At 41.5% G+C, this 11,248-nt stretch overlaps 1 long non-coding RNA gene across 1 annotated transcript in view; it reads right to left on the reverse strand.

Annotated features, from left to right (window-relative positions):
• Positions 1–6,157, reverse strand: part of LOC108523046 (uncharacterized) — a 63,553-nt gene extending 57,396 nt beyond the window's left edge. The window contains exon 1 of the long non-coding RNA XR_001883680.1: positions 5,880–6,157. This is a non-coding gene — a long non-coding RNA (uncharacterized LOC108523046). The remainder of the gene's footprint in view (positions 1–5,879) is intronic.
• Positions 6,158–11,248: the final 5,091 nt, after the last annotated feature.

An 11,248-nucleotide genomic window follows, 5' to 3' on the forward strand; every position in this document is an offset into this window, starting at 1 on the left:
GAGATCTGGGAAGCCAGTACAGGGATTGGGTAATGAAGTATGATTGCTCTGCCATGTGAGAGGGACCTGTCTACAGTGTGGATACCTCAATCTACACTGAGGAGAGAAGAGTTAAATCAGTGAGATGTAGATTTAAGGTCAACAGCAAATTGAGCTGTTTTAATACACATGTGAATTTTCCAAACAGAATTGGTATCATAGCATATAAACCATTACAGGATATTTTTTATTCTTTGCAAAATATACTCATTTTTATTAAAGCAGCAAAAGCAGAACAGAGTTGGATGGCACCTAGTGGCCAAAGACAGGATGGAAGCTCTGAGAGTTTCAGAACAGGGGTCTCAGCAAGGGGGCGAGAGGAATGGAGGCTGGAGGTTAACTCTAAGGTATCAGGCAGTTTTCTGCAATTATTCACCTGATTGTAGCAATCTCTCTGCATCCACTACTTTCTAGGATCTCTAAAACTGAGATTGGAGTCCAGCCCACCTCTGAATTCAAGGTGAAACTGCACTTGTGAGTGTGTATTTGGAGTGATAATAGAGCCAGAGGACACACCAACATACACACTCAGTTATCTCAAAGTTTAATCAACTTTATTTCGCCATAAATTTAACACAGTGAATGCTTTTTCAAATTAATATATGTGCACATGACATTTGTCAATCTATTCACAAGTAATTTTTGTTTAAATTTGTATGACTAATTTTATAAGACAAAATTTCAAACAATATATAAAAGTATATTCCTAAATAGAAATTAATCTGCATCCTTCACTTGCTCTTCTCCTACCCCTTAACCCAAAAAGGTTTGCTGTCAATAGAACAAAGCTTTCATCCCAGACATGCTTCACATTATGCCTCTGAGCAGACCCAAATTCTGTTCCCCACGTTGGGAAGAATGCAATTGACCTCAGCTGGTGCACTCAGTGATAGGTCACATGAAGGAAGCAAGGAGTGGTGTTTGCCTAATGGCTGCTCCTGGACTGCTCAGTATATTAATATATTTATAGAAAAATTGTGAACGTGTCCAGCAGTAACCAGAGCAGGGTCCTCAGATCATGCATTATTCAGCCATATCACACCAGGATTTTAGCCACCTGCTGCCTTCTCGGAGAGGCAAAGATTTAGCATTTATTTGACTCACAATTGTCCATTGTCCATTTTCTTACTAATAACTAAATACATATTGAGTTCAAAACTCATACTAGTTGATTAGTGGCCTCTCGTGAGCTCTAAAGTGAAAATAAGAGCGTAAGAAAGGAAATGTGCTGGGTGAAGTCGCTCACACCCATAATCCCAGCACATTGAGAGATGGAGGTGGGAGGATCACTTGGGCCCAGGAGTCTGAGACCAGCCTGGGCAACATAAAGAGACTCCCATCTCTACAAAAATAAACAACAAAATTAACTGTGTGTGTTGGTATGTACCTGTGGTCCCAGCTACTCAGGAAGCTGAGCTGGGAGGATCGCAGGAGCCCCAGGAGGTTGAAGCTGCAGTGAGCCATGATCAAGCCATGAGCAATTTCTAGTGTTAAATCTGAGATAAGATAGCTTCATCATGTTAACTTTTAAAAATAAGTTTATTGTCTATATTTAAGATATGCAACATGATATTCTAAGATACATACAGAAAGTAAAGTATTAGTTACTATACAGTGAAGAAAATAAATATATTCATAATATCACATAGATACCCATTTTTTGTGCATGGCAAGAACAGCTAAAACCTTCTCATTTAGCAAAAAACCCTAAGTATATTCATTTTAAAACTTTCTCAAGTTTCAAGAAATTGATTATTTTTTAAAAATCTCCCCATTCAGCCAGAATCTCCACCTCTTTCTCTTCAAAGTTAAACTACCAAAAAGAGTTTTCTACATTCCCTCTTAAAATTCTTCACTTCCGACTGCACTGTGGCTTCTGTCCCCAGGATTGCAATGAACATGATCTTACCAAGGTTGCAATCCACCTATTTGTCACTAGGTCCAGTTTTTTGTGTAAATGTATTAACCTATGAAGTATTACTTTTAATGAGCTCCTAAAATATGCATGCTTGTGTAGTTGCTTCTTTCACCTAACAACAGAGCCTTGACAGTTTCCCAGGCTCTGGAGTATGATGTACTGAACATAAATCCAAGCTGTCCCACTCCCTAACTGTGCAGTCTTGGGTAAAGTTCTTATTCTATCTGCTTCTTAGTTTTTCATCTACAAAATGGAGATCAGCAACAGTTTCAACCTTGTAAGGGTGCTGTGAGAATTCAATGACTCAATAGCTAAAAAGCACTTGGCACATAACATATTGTAGCCACATTTGTTTCTCTATCTTTATTGGCCATTAGTATCTACTATCTCTATGGTAAAGACTCTTGTTTACTTACAATCAATGACCTTTGAGGTATGGTTTTAGTGAGACAAGCAGGTTATAAAACTAAATGTAGAATGAGATCTTATATTTTGTAGATAAGTATATAAATGTATTCATTTCTGCATAAATTTTTAAGTACCTGCATAAGGAAACTTGTGAAAGAATATTATACAGATATAAGCATTAGCAGGTATTCTCTTTGAAATACTCTCAAGATACTTTGAGAGCAGGTATTCTCTTTTGTTTTAGAGTAATGCTGTTCATTTCATTTCTTATGTATTTATAACTGTAATAAATATCAAATGCTCCTGCAATTATATAAAAAAATTGTCAGGAACATTCAAGCATTCTCTACCCCACCCACAGGAAAGAGACACACATTTAGAATGAAGAATATCCCTGAAGCTCAAGAATAAAAGATAATAGTGAGGGAGCCACTTCTAAGTATACAAGGATATATTTTCCCCTAATTCAAAACCAAAGCAATAATTATCATTATTTTATACACCATGATATTCTAGGATTTAAAACCTAGTAGTTTTACACATTTGTAGTATTGTGCCCTCATGCATACACATTCAACAGCTCCTCCCACTTTGAATTACCCACTGGTGCAGATGAAATCCTGGGTCAGAGTCCTATAAGTGGTAATGGTATCAGGGTCAAGGGCATGTGACTTCTCTCTCCTCTTTATCTGCACTCTTTCTTCATTTGAGACTCCACAGGAAACTATTTTTCCAATATCAGTATAGAAGCTCAAATAAGGGGCAAAATGACACAGAATTAAAGAAATGGTTTGATGATCTTTTCCCTCTTCCCACATTCCTTGGCAAAGCCATCCTGCATCACAGAAATAGCCCCAAAGCTTCATTTATAAACTACATGTAAGTATATGCTACTTCTTCCTGCTCCATTACCAGCTGGTCTCTGTGGTAGTTACACTGTTTGATTTAGATGACAGTCATCACTTCTCTGGGAAGGAGAAGAAAAGTGGGCTAGGATGAACATTTGTTGAAGTCCTACTAGGTGCCATCTTCTCTGTATAGGATTCCTCATTTACCCCACAGGACAGTTCTGTAAGTAAGGCATCATGAGCTCTCAGCGGTTCCCTTTTCCAGATGACCATGGGCAAGGTGACAGAGGTTAAGAAAGTTTTCCAGTGTCACACATCAAGTAAAAGGCAGGAATGAGGTTCCAGCTTTTGTCCTCATTAAAATGTTCCATGCATTTTCAACAGAGGATATACTGCCCCCAATGGGCTGAGAATTGGTTTTTAAGGGTAGGGAGATAGTAGACATTAAAATGGTTTGTGGCACTACATAGGACCAAAATACATATAGTTAACATTACATCTGTGGTATTAAAATTTCACATTTCAGGCAAGAAGGGATTAATAAGGAGGAAAAACATGTCTAATAAGCCTCCTTTGGATAATGAAAGAAGGTTGGGAGACATTTAATGTGCCCGTTGATCTTTTCTGTAGATAATGGGCCACCAAGGCTTAGGGGCTGGTATTTCACACCACCCCATGGATGCCTACTCAATAACCCCTTTAGATGATGATGCTGACGATGATAATGGGCATTTAATTATAAGTTACTTGAGTGGTATTTTCATTAATCTTAACCTTTACTCAAGTAATTTATAATGAAATACCCATTGTATAGAAAGTTAGGAGAAGTTAAATAAATCAGGGAAACTTTGTTGTTAATGCCTGAAATTTCGCTAAAGCTTCTGCTACAGATCTTCACAACTCTGTGCTCAGAAGATCCCCCTGACCCCCTGAGCAGAGACTGCAGACTGGCATGGAGAGCTACAGGGAGTCTAGGCAGAGCCACTGCTCAGGCACAAATGGAGTTCCAGGGCCCTTGGACTACTGGGCACCCCAGCACCAGTGGCTGTAGCTCTGGCAACAAGAAAGGCCAGGCTCCCTGGAATACCTCCAGTATAGGGGCTAAATCCATGGGGCTGAGGAGCAGATGGACTGTGGGCCTCACCTCATTTGCACCTTGGTGGATAATGCCCAGTGGGCTGGTCCCTAGCATGGTCATTCCAGCCTCACTTGAGCTCTAGGGCCAATAGCAGCCCTGTACTTCCCTGGAATGGAGCTCTCAGTGGTAGCAGATGGGTCCACCAGTCTTGGCAGGGTGATTAAGGACTAATGCAGGCCCCCAGCACAGCACAGCTGTCTTACAGAAAAGTGGCCAGACTTTTTGCCACATAGATCTCTGTCCCCACTACCTCTCACTGGGCAGGGCCTCTAGACTTGGGACTCCAGCCACCCCACCCATGTTTGGGCTCTCGGACCAGTAGCAGCTCTGTACTTCCCTGGGACAGAGCTCTCAATAATAGCAGGCAGGTCTGCCATTTTTGCAGCTCTACAGCTCCTGCTCCTGTTTTCCTCAGGCTCAGGAGGGAGCCAAAAGACTTAGGACTAATGCAATCCTCCAGCACAGTGCAGCTGCTTTTTGGATAAGAAGGCAGACTCTCTTCCGTATGGGCCCTGGCCCTGTTACTCCTCAGTGGGCAGGGTCTCTCAACCTGGGGCCCCCAGAACAACCACCTTGTCCCCGCCCAAACGTTTAAGTCAGTGGTGGCGCTGTCATTCTCTAGGGAGGAAATCCCAGAGACAACCCACAGCCCCTCTCTCATTGCAGCTGCAGTGGTACTGCCCTTAATGCCTTTGGGCTGGGGAAGGAACAAAGGTCCAGGTCGCATTGCTGGCACCTCCAGTACACCACAGCCACCATATGGGGAGGAGCCCAGTCTGTCTTCCCTGTGAGGCCTCACTCCCTACTCTTCAACAGGCAAGGCCCCTGGCTTGGGACTACAGGGCAGCTACACCACCCCCAACTGAGCATTCCCACCAGCAGTGGCTCTGTGTTTCCCTGGGGTGGAGTTCCCAGTGGCAACAGACAGCCCCTTTACCACTGCCACTGCAGTGGTTTTGACCTTGTCTTTGGACTGGGGAAGGAACAAAGAGCCTGAGGGCATTACTCATGTCTCTAGCATGCCACAGTCACCATGTGGAGAGGAACTCAGTCTCCCTTTTGTTTGAGTCCCTGACCCCTTACTCTTCACCAAGAAGGGCCCCCAGCTCAGGCCCACGGCACAGCCACCCCACCCTCTGGCTGAACACTTTCATTAGCAGACGCTCTGCATTTCTGTGAGGTGGGGCTCCCAGAGACAACTGAAAGCCCCTCTGACACTGCCACTGCAAAGGTACTGCCCTCGATGTCCTTGGACTGTGGAAGAAACAGAGACCCCTGAGTGCCTTACTCACACCTCCAGCAATCTGCAGTTGCTGTAAGAAGAGGCCAGTCTGTTCTCCCCATGGGCCCCCAGGCTTGAGCCCACAATGCAACCACCCCACACCAGGCCAATCACTCTGATTAAGAGCGGTTCTGCATGTGTCTGGGATAGAGCCCCAAGAGACAAGTTAAAGGCCCTCTGCCATTGCCACTGTCAAGGTTCCTGTTTGCCCCCATGCTGTAGAGGGAACATAAAGGCTGAGCTTACCCCAGGGCTGCAGTATGAAGTCCAGGAGTGCCAAACCCAGATCTCCAGCCAGCACTTGAGTGGGAAAGGAGCCTACACTCTCAGAGCACTGAGAGAGAGAGAGCACAGCTGCAAATGTGGGCAAATACAGAGTAGTCATGTGACTGAACAAGAGTCTACCTATCAGCCAGCATGCTTAAGCACCATCTACTGGATCACAGCCAAAACTTCAACACAAAAAATACTTTAATATATCCCCTGTGAAACCAAGGACAATAACTCAGCTACAAATAAATACCCTGCACAAAACATTGGCCCTCTGAAAACATTGAGAAATGAAGGTAACTGACTACACTCAAATTACACCACAGCTAAGGGTACACAAGCCCCACACACATGAGAAACAATCAGTGCAAGAACTCTGGCAACTCAAAAGCTAGAGGGTCTACTTACTTCCAAATCATTGCACTAGTTCTCCAGCAATGTTTCCTAACCAGGCTGAAATGACAAAAACAGAATTCAGAATACGGATAGAAATGATCATCAACATTCAGGAGAAAGTCAAAACCCAATCCAAAGAATATAACGAATACAATAGAACTATATAGGAGATAAGAGATGAAATGCTGTTGTAACAAAGAACCAGGCTGGGCACGGTGGCTCACACCTGTAATCTCAGCACTTTGGGAGGCCGAGGTGGGCATATCACTTGAGGTCAGGAATTCGAGACCAGACTGGCCAACATGGCGAAACCCTGTCTCTACTAAAAGTACAAAAATTAGCCAGGCGTGGTGGCATGTTCCTGTAACCCCAGCTCCTTGGGAGGCTGACACAGGAGAATCACTTGAACCCGGGAGGCGAAGCTTCCAGTGAGCCAATATTTCACCACTGTACTACAGCCTGAGTGACACAGCAAGACTCTGTCTCAAAAACAAACACAAAACAAAACAAAACAAAAAAAACACAACTGATATGATAGAGCTGAAAAACTCACTTCAAGAATTTCATTTAAAAGTCACAAGTATTAACAGCAGAACCCACCAAGCTGGAGAAAGAACCTCAGAGCTCAAAGACCAGTTCTCAAAATAACTAAGACAAAACAAAATACAATAAAGAAGAATGAACAAAACCTCTGAGAAATACGGGATTATATAAACAGACAAAACCCATGACTCACTGGCGTCCCTGAAAGAGTGGGAGAGAAAGAAAGCAACTTGGACAACATATTTGACAATATCAGCCACAAAAATTTCTCCAAGCTCAACATTCAAATTCAGGAAATGCAAAGAACCCTGCAACATATTATACATGACAATTATCTCCAAGGCACATAGTCAGATTCTTCAAGGTCAAAATGAAAGAAAAAATATTAAAGGCAGCTATTGAAAAGGGGCAGGTCACCTACAAAGGGAAATCCATCAGGCTAACAGTGAAGTTTCAGCAGAAACCCTACAAACCAGAAGAGATTAGGGGCCTATATTCAACATTCTTAAGAAATTCCAACCAGGAATTTCATATTCCATCAAAGTAAGCTTCATAAGCAGAGAAATAAATCCTTTTCAGACGAACAAATGCTAAGGCAATTCATTAGCACCCGACCTACCTTACAAAAGGTCCTTAAGGAAGTGCTAAATATGGAAAGGAAAGACCCTTACCAGCCACCACAAAAACAGACTTAAGTATACAGACCATTGACACTATAAAGCTACCACAAAATCAAGTCTGCAATAATAACCAGCTAACAACATAATGACAGGATCAAACTTGCACATATTAATATTCCCCTTAAATGTAACCAGGTTAAATGCCCCAATCAAAAGGCATAGAGTGCCAAACTGAATAAAGCAGCTAGGCCCAACTGTATGCTGTCTTCAGGAGACCTCATTTCACATCCAATGACACCCAAAGGCTCAAAATAAAGGGGTGGAGAAAAATCTACCAAGCAAATGGAAAACAGAAAAAAGCAGGGGTTCTTATTCTAATTTCAGACAAAACAGACTTTAAAGCAACAATGATCATAAAAGACAAAGAGGGGCATTACACAATGGTAAAGGGTTCAGCAAGAAGACCTAACTAGCTTAAATATATATGCAGCAACATAGGAATACTCAGATTAATAAAGCAAGTTCTTAGAGACCTATGAAGAGATTTAGATAACCACACAATAAAAGTTGGAGACTTTAACATCTCATTGATAGTATTAGACCACTGAGGCAGAAAACTAACAGATATTCAGTACCTGAACTCAACAGCTGACCAGATGGACCTAACAGACATCTACAGAACTCTCCACCCAAAAATAAGAATATACATTCTTCTCATATGCACATGGCATATACTCAAAAATCAACAACATAATTGGCCATAAAAGAATCCTTATCATCTGGGCGTGGTGGCTCATGCCTGTAATCCCAGCACTTTGAGAGGCCAAGGTAGGTGGATTACCTAAGGTCAGGAGTTCAAGACCAGCCTGGCCAACATGGTGAAACCCCTCTCTACTAAAATACAAAATTAGCTGGGCATGATGGCAGACGCCTGTAATCCCAGCTACTCAGGAGGCTGAGGCAGGAGAATCACTTGAGCCCAGGAGGTGGTGGTTGCAGTGAGCTGAGATCACACCATTACACTCCAGCCTAGGTGACAGAGTGAGACTCCATCTCAAAAAACAAACAAACAAAAACCTTATCAAATTCAAACCAAAATCATACCAAACACACTCTCAGACCTCTCAGACTATTACAGTAGAATAAAAATAGAAAACAGTATTCAGAAAATTGCTTAAAACTATAAAATTACATGGAAATTATACAAAGTGTTTTTTTTTTTTTTTTTTTTTTTTGAGACGGAGTCTCGCTCTGTCGCCCAAGCTGGAGTGCAGTGGTGTGATCTCGGCTCACTGCAACCTCTGCCTTCTGAGTTCAAGTGATTTTTCTGCTGCAGCCTCCTGAGTAGCTGGGACTACAAGTGTGTGCCACCACGCCCGGCTAATTTTTTTGTATTTTTAGTAGAGACAGGGTTTCACCATATTGGCCAGGCTGGTCTCGAACTCCCGACACAAAGTGTTCTTTAATAACTCTTGGGTAAACAATGAAATTAAGGCAGAAATCAAGAAATTATTTGAAACTAATGAGAACAAAGATACAACGTATCAGATATCAGAATCTTTGGGACACAGCTAAACCAGTTTTAAGGGTGAAGTGCTAAATGTCCACATCAAAAAGTTAGAATGACTTCAAATTAACAACCAAACATCACACCTAGAGTAACTATAGGAACACAAGCAAACCAACCCCAGAGCTAGCAAAAGACACAGAATAACCAAATCAGAGCTGAACTGAATAAAATTTATTTGCACAAAAACATACAAAAGGTCAATTAGTCCAGGCTGGCTCTTCAAAACAATAAATAAGATTGATAGACTGCTAGCTACATTAATAAAGAGATAAGATCAAAATAAACACAATCAGAAATGACAAAAGGGACATTACTACTGACTCCACAGGAACACACACACACACACACACCCCTCACAGACTACTTTGAACACCTATATGCATAAAAACTAGAAAACCTCGAATAAATGAATAAATTCCTGGAAACATACAATTTCCCAAGATTGAACCAGGAAGAAATTGAATCCCTGAACAGACAAATAATGAGCTCTGAAACTGAATGAGCAATAAAAAACCTACAAACAAGAAAAAGCCCAAGAACAGATTGATTCACTGTCAAATTCTACCAGATGTATAAAGAAGAACTGAGACCATTCCTACTGAAACTATTCCCCAAAATTGAGGAGGAGATACTTTTCCCTAACTCATTCTATGAGACCAGCATCATCCTGATCCAAAACCTAGCAGAGACAACAACAACAAACACTTCAGGCCAATTTCTTTGATGAACATAGATGCAAAAATCCTCAACAAAATACTAGCAAACTGAATCCAGCAGAACATCAAAAAGCTAATCAATCATGATCAAGTAGGCTTTATGTCTAGGATGCAAGGTTGGTTGAACATATGTAAATCAACAAATGTGATCTATCACATAAACAGAACTAAAAACAAGACAAGATCATCTCAATATATGCAGAAAGGCTTTCAATAAAATTCAACATCCCTTCATGACAAAACCCTCAATGAACTAGTCGTTGAAGGAACATACCTCAAAATAACAGCCATATATGACAACTCCACAACCAATATCATATTGAACAGCCACAAGGTGGAAGCATTACCCTTGAGGACTGGATGCCCACTCTTGCCACTCCTATTCAACATAATTCTGGAAGTCCTAGCCAGAGCAATCAGGCAAGAGAAAGAAATAAAAGGTATCTAAACAGGAAGAGGGTAAGTCAAACTATCTGTTTGCAGATGATATTACTCTGTACCTAGAAAACCCCATAATCTGCCCTAAAGTTCCATGAACTTCAACTTTAGCAAACAAAATCAATGTACAAAATCATTAGCATTTCTATACACCAACAATGTCCAAACTGAGAGCCAAGTCAAGTATGCAATCCCACTTACAAAACAAAACAAAACCTAGGAATACAGTTAACCAGGGAGGTGAAAGATCTCTACAAAGAGAATTACAAAACACTGCTCAAAGAAATCAGAGATGACCCAAACAAATGGAAAAATATTCCATGCTCATGGATAGGAAGAATTGCTATTGTTAAAATGGCCATACTACCCAAAGCAATTTATTCAATGCTATTCCAATCAATCAATGACATTCTCCACAGTTTTAGAAAAAACTATTTTAAAATTCATATGGAACCAAAATAGAGCTCAAATAGCCAAGGCAATCCTGAGGAAAAGTAACAAAGCCAGAGACATCATGTTACCTGGCTTCAAGCTATGCTACATAGCATACCTGACTTTGAGTGGCCACAGTAACCAAAACAGCATCGTACTGGTACAAAGTCAGACACAGAGACCAATATAACATAATAAAGAGCCCAGAAATAAAGCCACACACCTACTACCATCTGATCTTTAACAAAGTCATCAGAAAATAAGCAATGGGGAAATAATCCCCTATTCAATAAATGGTGCTGGTATAACTGGCTAGCCATATGTAGAAGATTGAAACTGGACCCCTTTCTTACATCATATACTAAACTCAAGATGGATTAAAGACTTAAATGTAAAACCTAAAACTATAAAAAGTCTTGAAAGCCGGGTGCGGTGGCTCACGCCTGTAATCCCAGCACTTTGGGAGGCCGAGGCGGGAGGATCACAAGGTCAGGAGACTGAGGCCATCTTGGCTAACACGGTGAAGCCTCGTCTCTACTAAAAACATAAAACATTAGCCAGGCGTGGTGGCGGGCACCTTTAGTCCTAGTTACTCGGGAGGCTGAGGCAGGAGAATGGCATGAACCCGGG

This window comes from Rhinopithecus bieti, unplaced genomic scaffold (assembly GCF_001698545.2).
Source record: "Rhinopithecus bieti isolate Rb0 unplaced genomic scaffold, ASM169854v2 scaffold_72114, whole genome shotgun sequence".
In the NCBI taxonomy this organism is placed as follows: domain Eukaryota; kingdom Metazoa; phylum Chordata; class Mammalia; order Primates; family Cercopithecidae; genus Rhinopithecus; species Rhinopithecus bieti.